Source organism: Juglans microcarpa x Juglans regia, chromosome 1D, assembly GCF_004785595.1.
Source record: "Juglans microcarpa x Juglans regia isolate MS1-56 chromosome 1D, Jm3101_v1.0, whole genome shotgun sequence".
In the NCBI taxonomy this organism is placed as follows: Eukaryota; Viridiplantae; Streptophyta; class Magnoliopsida; order Fagales; family Juglandaceae; genus Juglans; species Juglans microcarpa x Juglans regia.
The window spans coordinates 2,851,784-2,866,064 of record NC_054594.1 but is presented as its reverse complement, the minus strand read 5'-3'; the positions used below and the strand labels follow the sequence as shown (position 1 = coordinate 2,866,064).

At 34.4% G+C, this 14,281-nt stretch overlaps 1 non-coding gene across 1 annotated transcript; it reads left to right on the top strand.

Moving 5' to 3' along the window:
* The first annotated feature begins 510 nt into the window (after positions 1-510).
* On the top strand, positions 511-617 carry LOC121243845. The gene has a single exon (XR_005936306.1). It is a non-coding gene; the product is annotated as a small nucleolar RNA R71 (small nucleolar RNA).
* The last annotated feature ends 13,664 nt before the right edge of the window (positions 618-14,281 follow it).

Below are 14,281 nucleotides of genomic sequence, written 5' to 3'. Positions count from 1 at the left end.
CTGGTCATTCCTCCACCCAAAATTTGGGTGGTTTCTCCATCCTGAATCGTAAGAATTAGAGTAAGAACCAGAATACGGTTTATGTAGCATATTTACAGCATTAGATTGATCCTACAACACCTCTTTGAATGCGGGGATCATGAGACACTCATTAGTTGAATGCCCATGATCCTCACATATGCCACACTTCTCAGAATTTTTATGGACAGCATGCACTTCATTCACCTTTTTCAATTCCATGGCTTTCATTTTTCTAGACAACAAGGTTAATTTAGCATGCAAATCATCATCTTCCTTTAAAGTATATTTTCCATGACCAGGCTCAACTTGCCTAGACCTGTCATGCACATTAGTTGTGTCCCAAGATTGAGCATTTTTAGCAAGGTAATCAAAATATTCAAATGCTTCGGCTCTTTGTCGAAAAATTCTACATTACATATGGTTTGTACAAATTGGCACATTTTAGGTGTCAAACTTTCATAAAAAAAACTTATCACACGACAATTTTCATAACCATGATGGGGAAAAGCATTCAAAAGATCTTTGAACCTTTCCCAACTTTGATAAAAAGTTTCAGAATCTTTTTGGGTAAAGTTCATGATTTGTCTTTTGAGTGCATTTGTCCTATGTATTGGAAAGAATTTCTTCAAAAATTCAGTTTGCATTTCCTGCCATGTGCCTATGGTTCTAGGTTTCAATGAATTTAGCCACGTTTTAGCCTTATCTTTCAAAGAAAATGGAAACAACTTTAGTCTAACAACCTCTTCAGTGCATGTCCGATCCATGAATGTAGAACAAACCTCTTCAAACTCTTTGATATGAAGGTAAGGGTTCTCAGATTCCATGCCATGAAAATGTGGAATTAATGGAATCATTCCAGGTTTGAAATTAAAGGCATTTACATTCAAATGTTGTATTATGCATGAGGGTGTGCTAGTTCTGATAGGTTGTAAATAATCTCTAAGTGTCTTGTTCTGATTTACTACTTCCCTATCATGATTCTTATTTTCAGCCATGGTGCTATTAGTGTCAGAAGATGACTCAATAGAAAGTGATTATGAGGTAAAAGACGCTTGTGATTCTGTCCTAACCAACCGAGAAGTATGGTCCCTAGTCCAACCAGTCGTACAAACAAAACAGAAAATAAAAGAATATGCAAGACAAACAGAAGAAAAAAAATAAAGTAAAATAAAATAAAGAAGAATGTCACCCAAGCTGTGAAGAGGTTCTCAGCACTACAAACGTCTTCTCAACAATTTGAGAATGCTTTGATAAACACCAGTTGTCCCCGGTAACGGCGCCAAAAACTTGATGGCTTTCTAAATATGTCTTCCAAGTGCAGAAGCTATCAAAGTAGTACATGGATGAGTTCCATGGTCATTCCACAGGGACAATAGTATTCATGCTGAGCAAGCATATAATGAAGTGTATTTTGTGTGAGGAGCTTGTTGGTGAAAGGGCTATTTATGCAACAAAGAAAAGAAACAAGAAAAATATATTTATGTACTGATTTGAAGTGTATTAATGAAGAGTGGTTGGGATCTTTTCTGTATTTGTTGAATAATTTTCTGAATGCTTGTAGACTTAAAAATAATGGAAATAGAAAGAAATGAGAAAAGAAATTGAATACTAGATAATTGAGTGCAAGTAATGTAGAGATTGCAGTAATATCAAAGAAAGTGACACAATATGTCAAACACTTGGGCTACAAGTGTCTTCAGCCCAGCATTTTATCTCCAGTATAAAGTATCTATAGAGTGCAAATAAATTTACTATAAAAACTAACGATGAAAAATCTTGAAAATATTACCAACTTTCTGTTGTGCCTTACGTCAACAGGAACAAGAGTTTTTGGTTTTGACTTATCTCAACAAAATCAACTTGCAAAACTATAAAATAGATTTTTATCATATCAGAATCACTCTAATAAGTAGTTTAGTGCAAGAGAATCCATATCTTGTAGCTCAAGCTGTAAACTTAGCCTAACATCATTCTCTCAAGGAAATAGAAAATAAAACAATTAAACTCAAACTCATAAACGAGTGCTCTGTGCATCACAAAACTGCCAATAAAATTTCAGAATCTCTACTATTAAGGAAATAAAATCATCTCCAACCCCAAAAAACTGCAAACGAAAAATCCACTAGAAGAAAAAATAGAAGAATGAGAAGAGACGGCGCACAACAAAAATCTTTTCTTTATACTCTACATCCCTTTTTGCATTTTGCGTCTCCTCTCTACATTTTACCCAGTGTTCGTGTGAGTGGGTCTGCCCGTGTGTGTGAAGTTGCGCCCTTGAGGTCCCCGTTTCAGCCTTCCTGTTTCGCGTCTCCAACCATGCATTTTGAGTCGCCCTGCTGTGAGGCCATGATACCTCTCTGTAACTCATTACCGTGTCCCTACAGTGTCGTCCATTCAAGGTCCTGCAGTTCGAATCGTCAGCTCCTGCCCGCGTCTTCAGCCCATATCTCCAGCCCCTGCTGTCTCGCATGATTCCCCCTGCAGTGTGTCTTCTTGAGCTGCTCGATCTAGGTCCATGCGTTGCACGTCTCCAATCTTTTCCTCTGCAGTGCACTGCTCTGCACCTCAGTCCCGTGTGTGAGTTTCTAGTGCCTTCTTTTGGATGTTGCCGTGCCAGTTGGGTAATTCCAAGAATACCATGTGTTTTAACATCTTTCCCTTAATATCGTGCAACATAAATAAGATGTGAGAGAAGTAAAATTTTGTGGTCTTAATTTTGGTGTGGACTAACAGCAATACAACTCTTTTCAAGTGCAAAATACCAAAATTTAACATTGAGTCAAAATTACTACATAATTAAGTGCTTAATTCCTATTTTGGTTAAACAATTCATTCACTTTAGCAGCTTAATCATATAGTTTTTGACACTTTATCAATAACCTGACAAAAATGCAAGACGAGACAAGAAACCACAATTCATTTCATGATAAAAATAAGTAAATGAATAAAAAGAAGCTAATTTCAAGTCCACAGCAAGAATGATTAAGGATTTACAGAAGTGCCTAACTAACTCCTATGTGGATAAAATAGTACAAAGAACTATAACCTAACCAGGTATGTGTTGCAAAGCGGAATTGAGAAAAGTTGTCTCGTGCCATGAGAACAAGCACTGTTGGGTTTGCATTTCCACCACGAAGTTGGGCCGCACTTGGGCGGTGGGGTGGATTTTTTGTATATCATGCCTTCTTCCTGTACAAACGCCAATCCTTTGGTAACTTCTTGAATCTTGCATTTCCACGAAGAATTTGAACGTTCATTTCTTTGCATGTATTTCCTCTTTCGAGGATAAACTCAAACACACATTGGTCTTTAGGTTGTACAGCATTCTTCTCTACAAAATAAGACCACCCATTAGCAATCATGATTCGACCATTCGATCTTTCAACAATTTTCATAGGGCACTTCTCTTCATTCGGACCGCGAATTACGACTTCTTGCTTCAACTTAATGTTATATGCATTCACCACTGATCTACGAACACACTGCAGCCATAACCAATGTCATGAGAAATCTATTCTTTCAAACATTTACAGAAAGCATGTGGACCTGACATAACTAGTTAACTCGCAATAGCAAGAGAATTATTTGATATAAACAACATATATGGCAATGATGAATTAAAAAATAATTATGAATTTGGAGGTTCTGATACAAATATGAGTATATTCCAAGAAAAGAAATCAATTTTGGTTCTCTCCGACAATTTTAAAAAAATGACTAGTTCCTGCCTTCCAAAAAAGATGAATCAGATGAAACAATAACAAAAATGAGCATTCATGTTACATCCAGCTCAGCTTCTACTCCACTCAATCAAGATGACACCGCCAAATGTTCCTAAATTTAAAGTATCCTATAAGCATTACACCTAATACATTTATTATATTTTCTCTTTTGGTATGTAAAGATATCACATTTTATCAAAAAGCACTAGAAGCACAACATAAGTACACTAGGGATATACTGTAACGATCCAGGGAAAGCACTAACCATATTTGAGCTTTAACCCCAGAAAGACAGTCAATTTGAAGCTTCCCTAAAATTAGGTATAAACCTAGTTTCACCTAGAAAGTAGCCAATGTGGGATTTTGCACACATGACTACCTTTAATGTAGGTTATATATATTCACAATGTGGGAATAAGGAAAGGGACAGCCAATCACTACAACAAATTTGAGATTTTGGGATGAAATTATTTAGGGACGAAATTTTTTTTCATCTCTAAAAGTCATTTTTTGAGACGAAATTTAAATTTCGTCCCAAAAAATCGATGAATTTAGAAAATCGTTTGAACGTCAAAATAACCGTTCGAACAGTATTTTCTGTGACGAATTAAATCGTCCCAAAAAAATTTTTCCGTTCGAAAGTGAAAAAATACGTTCGAACAGTAAAATTTGGCAGATAATTACTTTATTATGGCGGGGAAAGTTCAAAAACGTTCGAACGAGAATTTGTTGTGTTCGAACGGAAAATATTTGGTGGTAAATCCTGGCGGAAGGTTTCTAAACCGTTCGAACGGAATATATTTAGTTAGAACATATTCAAGCACCACATTTATACATTCGAAGGTATAATATTAATCTCGGTACGAAACTCAAAATATAAAAAATATATATCATATATACAAATTCATTAATTAATTTTATGTAATTATTTTTAAAATATTTTAATAATTTCTTTTACGTTAAATAAGATTTTTAGTTAAATAAATATTATCAACCACATATATATTAATCGACCAAATAAAGCAAATTATCAAAATGCCATATATATTGTTCATAATTACAACAAAAGAAAATACGAATAAAAGATAAAAACTATTGTGATGCGAGGTCTCTACACACATCCTCGACTGCAGCTAATTGTGTCTCTACCTGTGTCAGTCGAGCACTAACTGTGACCTGAGTTGCATTATTGGCATTAATCACTGTACGTAACTCATTAACCTCTGTACGTAACCCAGAGACGTAGCCATAATCTCTGTACGCAACTCAGACATGGCAGTATGCACTGCAGTATGCACTGCATCAATCACTGCTGATGTGTGTACGCTGATCTCAGCAAGCAATATGTCAGCCATCTCCCCGCGAATATATGTGCGTGATGTCTCAGCCTGTGTAGATGTCTCACAAGCCGATACTCCAGTATCTCCCGGCTGCGCATCTCTCTGAATCTCAGCCCTGTCAGGAACAGCCCACGAAAATGAAATCTAGAGTGTCCCGTGCTCCGTGATAGGGTGGTGCTGTTGATCGGTGCCATCGGAAATCGGGAACGCTCGGCAGGTTCGGACACAATCCCGCATGTAGCAAAAATCGAGTGATGAGGATCCCAAACGGAAGTATATCTGTCGTAATGAACCGTGCCTCTGATTGGATTCTCTCAAATATATAACCAACGAGGTCGATCGGGATGCCACGAGCGACCCGTATCATAAATCTCGCTCGATCCATGCCGACCTCCGTCTTGTGCTGCTGTGGGTCAATATTATTGGCAATGATCAAATTCATAATCTTGAAGAAAGAAGATAAATCTGCCTGCCTAATACTCTTGGAGCCATCGTACACTGGAGCATCTGGACCAACAATCAAGTCCCTGACCTCGTGATCAGCAAGTGTATCGATCTCATCTGTGTAATCTAGTCCCTCGTCCTGAGACATAGCTGCATCACCTGAAGGACCAGACTCTCTAGGCGGCAGGTTTGGATAGGCATCAAGAAGCCTAGGAATACCCAGATATACAGTGAGTCCGTCTGCTGAAAATATAACAGGAGCTCCTCGGACACAGATCCTATATGCCCCTCCATCGTCTGGGCTAGCAGCACCGAGCTCTTTATAGAACTCAGTAACGATCTCAATGAAGGAAACGAGCTCCATTCCTTCTTCTCGCTGATTTAAGATTGGTGCCCAACCACGATCATTGAATACTGATGGGAGGGAATGACCCTCCATATAAGAGCGACAAAATCAGACAGTTTTACCTGTCGCTCAAGTAAAACGGTCCGCTCTCGAACTGTTTGGATGGAAGGTTCTCCTGATCTACCACGTTTACGGCCCCGATAAGACATTATTATGATCCTGAAATTTTAAAAATAAAATATACATTCAAGATTAGTGATAAAATCTAATTACGACTAAAATATTTACAAAATTATATACTAATAGCAATTTAATAAATTAATTGATAGAACATATAATCAATTAAACGATGAAAACAATTTAATAAGCTAATAACATGTTATGGAATGAATTTAATAATTAGCGTTCGAAACGTCTAAATATATGGTCGAACGGACAATTAAAAACGTTCGAACGTGTCGATCAAGTTCGAACGTACAGGTTTACCCGTTCGAACGGATTGGTTAATACCGTTCGAACGTAAAACAGATCTAACTCGGCCATGGCTGAGTCAACTCAGTGGCCATGAAAATACTCAAAAATTAATCGATTCCGTGGTTTCTTCGACTAAAAACAAAGTACTCTTCATTTCTAAACATCCTACGATAGATTTATGATGTTCTACGGTAATTATTGATGAAAAAAATGCAATTTTAAAAAAAAAACAAATAAAACATAAAATTATAAAATAAACGGTAAAATGAGTTTGAAAATACATACCTTTACTTGGAGGAAAAGTGATTGACGTATGTGCTGATCACGACGGCAGACGGTGGTGAATGTAGTGCGTTCAAACGTTTTCTCGCTTTTTCAAACGGTGTCGACGGCGGCATGAGAAGGAGCTGCCTGCGATAACTTATACGTGCATAACCGTTCGAACGTTAATAGTTAAAGTTCGAACGTTAATATAAAACCGTTCGACCATTACTATTTCACGTTCGAACAGAAGTTTTGTAAGTTTATTAAAAAATATATTAAATGTATACTATATTTATATTCCTATAAATTGTTATAATATATATACTATTATAGTAGATTATATATACTGTAATATATATGTAATATTATAATATATATTATGATAGTAGAATACTTTAAATGAAAGCATAATAACTTATAAAATATTTTTTTATAGTATAATAGTAATATATCATAATACTTTACTATCAAAGTGTTATATATGAGATATTAATTTGTATATAGTACCATATAATAGCATGTAGTGCTATATGGTATGAGTTTATACTTAACTAATATATGTCATATTATATATTCCATTATACTTTACCAACTAAAGTTATATATGATATTATACAACATATATATATAGAGTATAGCTTACTAATATACTATCATCTTATAAATTTCTCTACACTTTATTATATGACCTTAGTATATTTGAGGCTATATATATGTGAGTATATATTACTAATACATATGATCTTAATAATACATATGATAGTATAGGTCACTACATATATGATAATATATATTACTATATATATATACTATATATTTAGTATAGATTACTATATATATGATAGTATATATTACATTATATATGATAGTATATATAACTAATACATATGATGTTATAGTACTTTTCATTTAATGATGAAAAAAGTTATATTTAAACATAAAGGATATGTGTTCAAACGGTACTCGTAAACCGTTCGAACACATATGTTAACGTTTGAATGTAAAAAAACATTCAAATGGACAAGGCAAATGGCGGGAAAACATCCGCCAAAAACAAGACAGCTGGATTACCGTTCGAACGTAATTTGTTATAGTTCGAACGGATTATTGCAGTGGTGGGAAAATATCCCGCCAATTAAACTATAGTATCATCTAATATGTCTATATATTAATGTTGTTCTTTTATTCAAAAGGTGTAATGAAAAAAAATATAAATAAACATTTACAATACCGTTTGAACAGTTAGAAATTAAAGTTCGAACTGTTAATTTTCGAGCGGTAATAAATCAATAACGTTCGAACATACTTTTGTTACGTTCGAACGTGAAAATTAGGAGGGAATTTTCTCATGCTTAATATTTTCACGTTCGAACGGTTAGTAAATAACCGCTCGAACATGAAATGTTCTTCAAAAACACGACAGAACCTCACAATTCTGTTTCTCTCCTCCTGCGGTCGCTCCGTGTGGTTGCCCGAAGATTACCCCTTCGCATATCAGAGGTATTTTTTCTCAAACTAGCCCTTAAGCTCAAAAAAATTGTTCATCTCACTCCATTATTCTCGGATTATTACTTGTAGGATAGTTTGTGATTATTCTCGGATTATTTCCTTTTCATCTTCAAAAATTTAGGTATTTCTTTTAAAATAGAAATGTATGGTTTGAACTTAATATTTTGCAATGTTAGAAAGTTGTATGCTTTGAGATTGTTGTTTGTGTTTGTTAGAGTTTGGGATTAATGGAGTTTTCGGCGTTGTTGAAGGCGACTGGAATCTGGAATGAATACGTTCGAACGGGTTCGGATTACCGTTCGAACGTATTAATTTTGTTCGAACATAGGTTCTCATAGTTCGAACGGATAATGACATTACATCAATAACGTATACAGAATACGTTAGGTTTGGTATGGTTATAAATTATATGTACTACTAAATCACAAATAATTAGGACCAACTACCATTTAATATTGTTAATTCTAAATAAATAAAATTAATATTCAAATTAAATACTACTAAATTTTTAAATTAAAATAGAATTAGTTAAGATTTAATAATACTTAAATACTTAAAGATAAATTAATAAGTTTGATATTCAAATTAAAATACTACTAAATCTTTAAATTAAAATAGAAATAGTTAAGATTTAATAATACTTAAATACTTAAAGATAAATTAATAAGTTTAATATTCAAATTAAAATACTACTAAATCTTTAAATTAAAATAGAAATAGTTAAGATTTAATAATACTTAAATACTTAAAGATAAATTAATAAAATTAATATTCAAATTAAAAATACTACTAAATCATTAAATTAAAATATAAATAGTTAAGATTTAATAATACTTAAATACTTAAAGATAATTAATAAGTTTAATATTCAAATTAAAATACTACTAAATCTTTAAATTAAAATAGAAATAGTTAAGATTTAATAATACTTAAATACTTAAAGATAAATTAATAAGTTTAATATTCAAATTAAAATACTACTAAATCTTTAAATTAAAATAGAAATAGTTAGATTTAATAATACTTAAATACTTAAAGATAAATTAATAAAATTAATATTCAAATTAAAATACTACTAAATCTTTAAATTAAAATATAAATAGTTAAGATTTAATAATACTTAAATACTTAAAGATAAATTAATAAGTTTAATATTCAAATTAAAATACTACTAAATCTTTAAATTAAATAGAAATAGTTAAGATTTAATAATACTTAAATACGTAAAGATAAATTAATAAAATTAATATTCAAATTAAAATACTACTAAATTTTTAAATTAAAATATAAATAGTTAAGATTTAATAATACTTAAATACTTAAATATAAATTAATAAAATTAATATTCAAATTAAAATACTACTAAATCTTTAAATTAAAATATAAATAGTTAAGATTTAATAATACCTACTAATTAAGTTTTTATTGTATTGTTGTATAAATAATATGTTGTTATTGTTTGACATATATTAGCATATTTTACATTGTTTGTTCATCAAAATAAACCTTAGACCCGTTCGAGAATTATCAATCCGGATGCATGCTTGATTGATAACTCTTGAATTGTCCAGAGTGGACAGTTGGGATTGTAAGATCATTCTCGCAAACTATAGAACTATATCTGTTGTCGTCCAACATTATGATTTTGGTAGATTCATCCATTGTTCTCTGGATATGCAGTTTCGGTGATGGTGCAACGACGTGTTAATCGTCAGTGCACACAACCAACGAGCATATTTGGAGAACTATGGGGAGATACTGCCGAAATTTTGTTGGACGTGACAGATAATAGATCATAGGATGGCGACTATGATCTTACAATACCGAACGGGATAGGACCAACTACCCAGTAAAAGGTGGCATACTCATTAATTGGTACATGATACATAGTTGTTTGCTGATGCATTACAATATTGTTTGTAATGAATATAGTCGGCATGGATAAGAGTTGGATGAGAGTTAGCGATCGATTGGGTCAGAATTACAATGTATATGCTGAAGGTGTTAAGAAATTCTTGGAGTTTGCATTGGGTACATGTGATAGTGATGGACGTATCATATGCCATGCAGAGAATACAGGAATTTGCGTTCTCATAAGATAGACTTGGTGAGAGGGCATCTGTCTGTCAAAGGTATTGATAAGGGTTATACTGATTGGGTCTTACACGGTGAACCATATCCAACTTCATTTGAAGCTCCACATGAAGAAGAAGAGATCGATGAAGATGTATAACCAGAGATTGTTGGAGATGATTACGATGAGGATATGGAGGAAATGTTAGGTGACATCGGTGCGGGAATGTTATGAATGAAGGTGACACGGACACATCAAGCTCAAAATGATGAGGGCCATAACACTTTTGCACGCTTGTGGAATGATTCACAGCGTGAGCTATATCCAGGATGCATAAGACATAGTAAGTTGTCGTTTACCGTAAGATTGCTTCACATAAAATCAATGTGTCGATTATCTATTAAGGCAGTCAATATGTTACTTGAGCTGTTTAAAGAGGCACTGCCAACAGACAATACTTTACCTCGTAACTTCTATGAAGCAAAAAAGTTGAAACGAGGACTCGGATTTGATTACAATATAATACATGCATGTAAGAATGACTGCATATTATTTTGGCGAGAGAATGAGCAGTTGAACGAGTGTCCTATATGCACGAGTCAAGATGGACATCGACAAGGCAAATGTTCCGCAAAAGGTCATACGCCACTTTCCATTGATACCTAGATTACAACGATTATTTATGTCACGCGCAACGGCTGTAGATATGACATGGCACTCATCAGACAGAGTAAGGAACGATAATATTTTGTCACATCTTGCTGACTCCCAGGTGTGGAAGGAATTTGATCAGGAACACCCATGGTTTGCTAAAGAACTGCGTAACGTAAGACTTGGGTTGGCAACAGATGGATTTAATCCTTTTGGGAACATGAGTACTAGTCATAGTACTTGGCCAGTTGTACTTATGCCGTATAATCTACCACCGTGGAAGTGTATGAAAGATCCATATTTCATGATGAGTTTGCTCATCCCAGGTCCGAGGTCACCGGGAAATGATATAGACATACACTTACAGCCATTGATTGCAGAATTGAAAGATTTGTGGGAGAATGGGGTTGTCACATTTGATTCGTCACAGGCAAGTCGTTCAAGATGCATGCTGCGGTGTTGTGGACAATAAATGATTTTCCAGCTTATGGGAATTTGTCAGGTTGGAGTACTAAGGGGAAAATGGCATGTCTAACTTGTGACAAATATACCAAATCTGAATGGCTTACGTACGGGAGGAAATTATGTTTCATGGGTCATCGTCGATTTTTTACCTGTGACCATAGATGGCGTGGAAATTCTAGAATGTTTGATGGAACTGTTGAATGGGGCCAACCTCCACCATATTTGTCTGGCGAAGATGTACTTGCACAATTTATAATGTTGGTTGTAATGAATTTGGTAAAAAACAACGAAAGAGAAAACGAGCTACGAATGAGTTGAATTGGACAAAGAAGAGTATATTTTCGAACTCCCGTACTGGTCGAAGTTAAAATTGCGACATAGCCTTGATGTTATGCATATTGAAAAAAATATTTGCCGAATCCGTAGTGGGAACATTGATGTCAATTGAAGGAAAAACAAAGGATACAATAAACTCAAGGAAGGATTTGAAGTGGTTGGGAATAAGACGGGAAATGCAGTTGCAAGAAAATGGTTCGTCTGTCTACATGCCGATTGGGTGGTATACATTATCAAGGAATGAAAGGGTTACATTTTGTGAGTGGCTAATGAAGATCAAATTACTGAACGGTTATGCCTCGAATCTAACAAGGTGTGTGAGAACAAATGATTAGAAAATAACTGGATTAAAAAGTCATGATTATCATGTTTTCTTACAGCATATCTTGCCGATTGGTATCCGTGGGTACTTGACCAGAGATGTGCGCGTGGCTTTGACTGAGTTGGGTGCATTTTTTAAATACTTATGTGCTAGGACGTTGAATGTAGAAGCTTTGGATCGAATGGAACGAGAAATTGTCATAATATTGTGTAAGCTAGAAAATATTTATCCACCGTCATTCTTCGATGTCATGGTTCACCTAGCCGTTCATTTGCCACTTGAGGCTCGACTTGTAGGACCAGTTCAATATAGATGGATGTATCCCATTGAACGATTTCTTGGAAAGTTGAAACGTACAGTGGGTAACAAGGCCCGTCAGAAGGATCAATTGCAGAAGCATATATTGACGATGAGTGGCATACCTTCTGTTCAAATATTTCCATGGAGTTGACACTCGGTTTGATCGGCCAGAAAGAAACTTTGACGTTGACCGAGCAAGACACGGAATATATTTTCTGTGTTTTCCCAACAAGTTCGTCCAATTGGTGCATGTGCGTGGTTATGAATTGTGTGGAAGAGAGTTCGAGAAAGCTCAGTGGTACGTGTTGAACAATTGCCCTGAGATAGAGAACTACTTGAAGTAAGTTATAAATTTTTCTTAATTTAAATTGCCTCATTAATTTTAAAAAAATACAAAATATAAAATATTTGTGGTAATCATCAATTTCAGTGATCATATTAACGTGCTCAAGGAACTAGGAGTAAATGATATAAACCAAAAACATGAAGAGGAGTTCCAAGATGGTTTGAAGAACGGGTAATGAAATTACATATGCGTTACTCAATAACAAATGAAAAATTATTAATTTCAACTTTGATATAGTATACGTTTTACTCAATATGTAGGTTGTACAATTGCATGCGAATAATCCAAATGATATATCTGATGAACTGTATGCATTGGCGCGTGGCCCATCGAGATGCGCTGCTCGATTTTCTGCATGTATTTCTCGGGGAAGTAGGTATCACACACTGGATCGAGATTGTTATAGGAAAAACCCAAAATAGTGGTGTCCTAGTCGAAGGAAGTCATGATGGAGAAAATATTGATTTCTATGGGGTTATTGTCGATATAATTGGAATGAAATATTTGGGAGAGCTTGCGGTGTATTGTTTAAGTGTGATTGGTGGGATTTAAGCAATCCTCGTACTGGAGTCCGTGATGATGAATATTTTTGAGTGTTAATACATCAAAAAAATGGTATGAAGATGATCCTTTTATTTTGGCTTCTCAAGCATCTCAAGTATTCTACTTAGATGACCCGAAGTTAGGAAATCAATGGCGAGTAGTTCAAAAAATATTCTCCAAGAAATATATATGATGTTATCCCTCAGGCGGAAGGACAAGATGAAGAAGAAGATGACTATTCTACTCAAGAAGCATACCAAGAGAGTCAACCACGCCTTAAATTTGTTTGTGGATTTGAGCCAGTATGAGATGATTCCATTAAATAGAGAAGATATTGAGGCTGAAATTGTTGATGCGACAGTTGAGGAAAATGTTGAATCATCTTAAGTATCTACAGATGATGAGAGCGAATTGTCAAATGAAACTGATACAGATTCTGATTGACCAATTATGTGTTAACATTACACTTGATGACAAATATTTTACTTATTGAATGTATCAGTAGTTTGAAATTATGCCGCCAAAGAGGAAGGAAGTTCGCAACCCATCTCCACCTGTTCCTAGCTCTCCTTCATTGTCACCATTAAGATTATTAGAGATTGATTTTACAGAACAAGGTAAAAATCTAATACTCATAAAAGCTATTAATTAAGGTCCTATAATAGAATATAAATGAATTGATTACAATGTTATATTTTATAGAATTACAGTACAATCTCGTCAAGTCGAGGCACCACTAGAGGGTGACGTTGGAAAAATATCGGAAGGTGGGTAAGATCAAGGTTAACATTCCTGACGAACATACTGGGGCGAAGAACAACCAGCAGCTTGGCTTGCATCACATGTGGTGCTCTTACACGAACTTACGCACCTTTGGCAACGACTTCATGGAAGAAAGTCCCCAATATGTTAAAGAGCTTATCAAGAAGCGTTGTTTGGTAATGTTTAGAACATTGATTTAGTAGAATAAATTTCTATATTTTACTTAAATTTAGAATATTATAAATGATAATGTGTTTGTGACTATTTTTTTAAGGATGATTTCGAATTAAATTTTGGTCGGAGAGAAGAGCGTAAGACTGTGGAAGAGCTTATGGTAATGTATTCGCAAATATAAGGCGAGG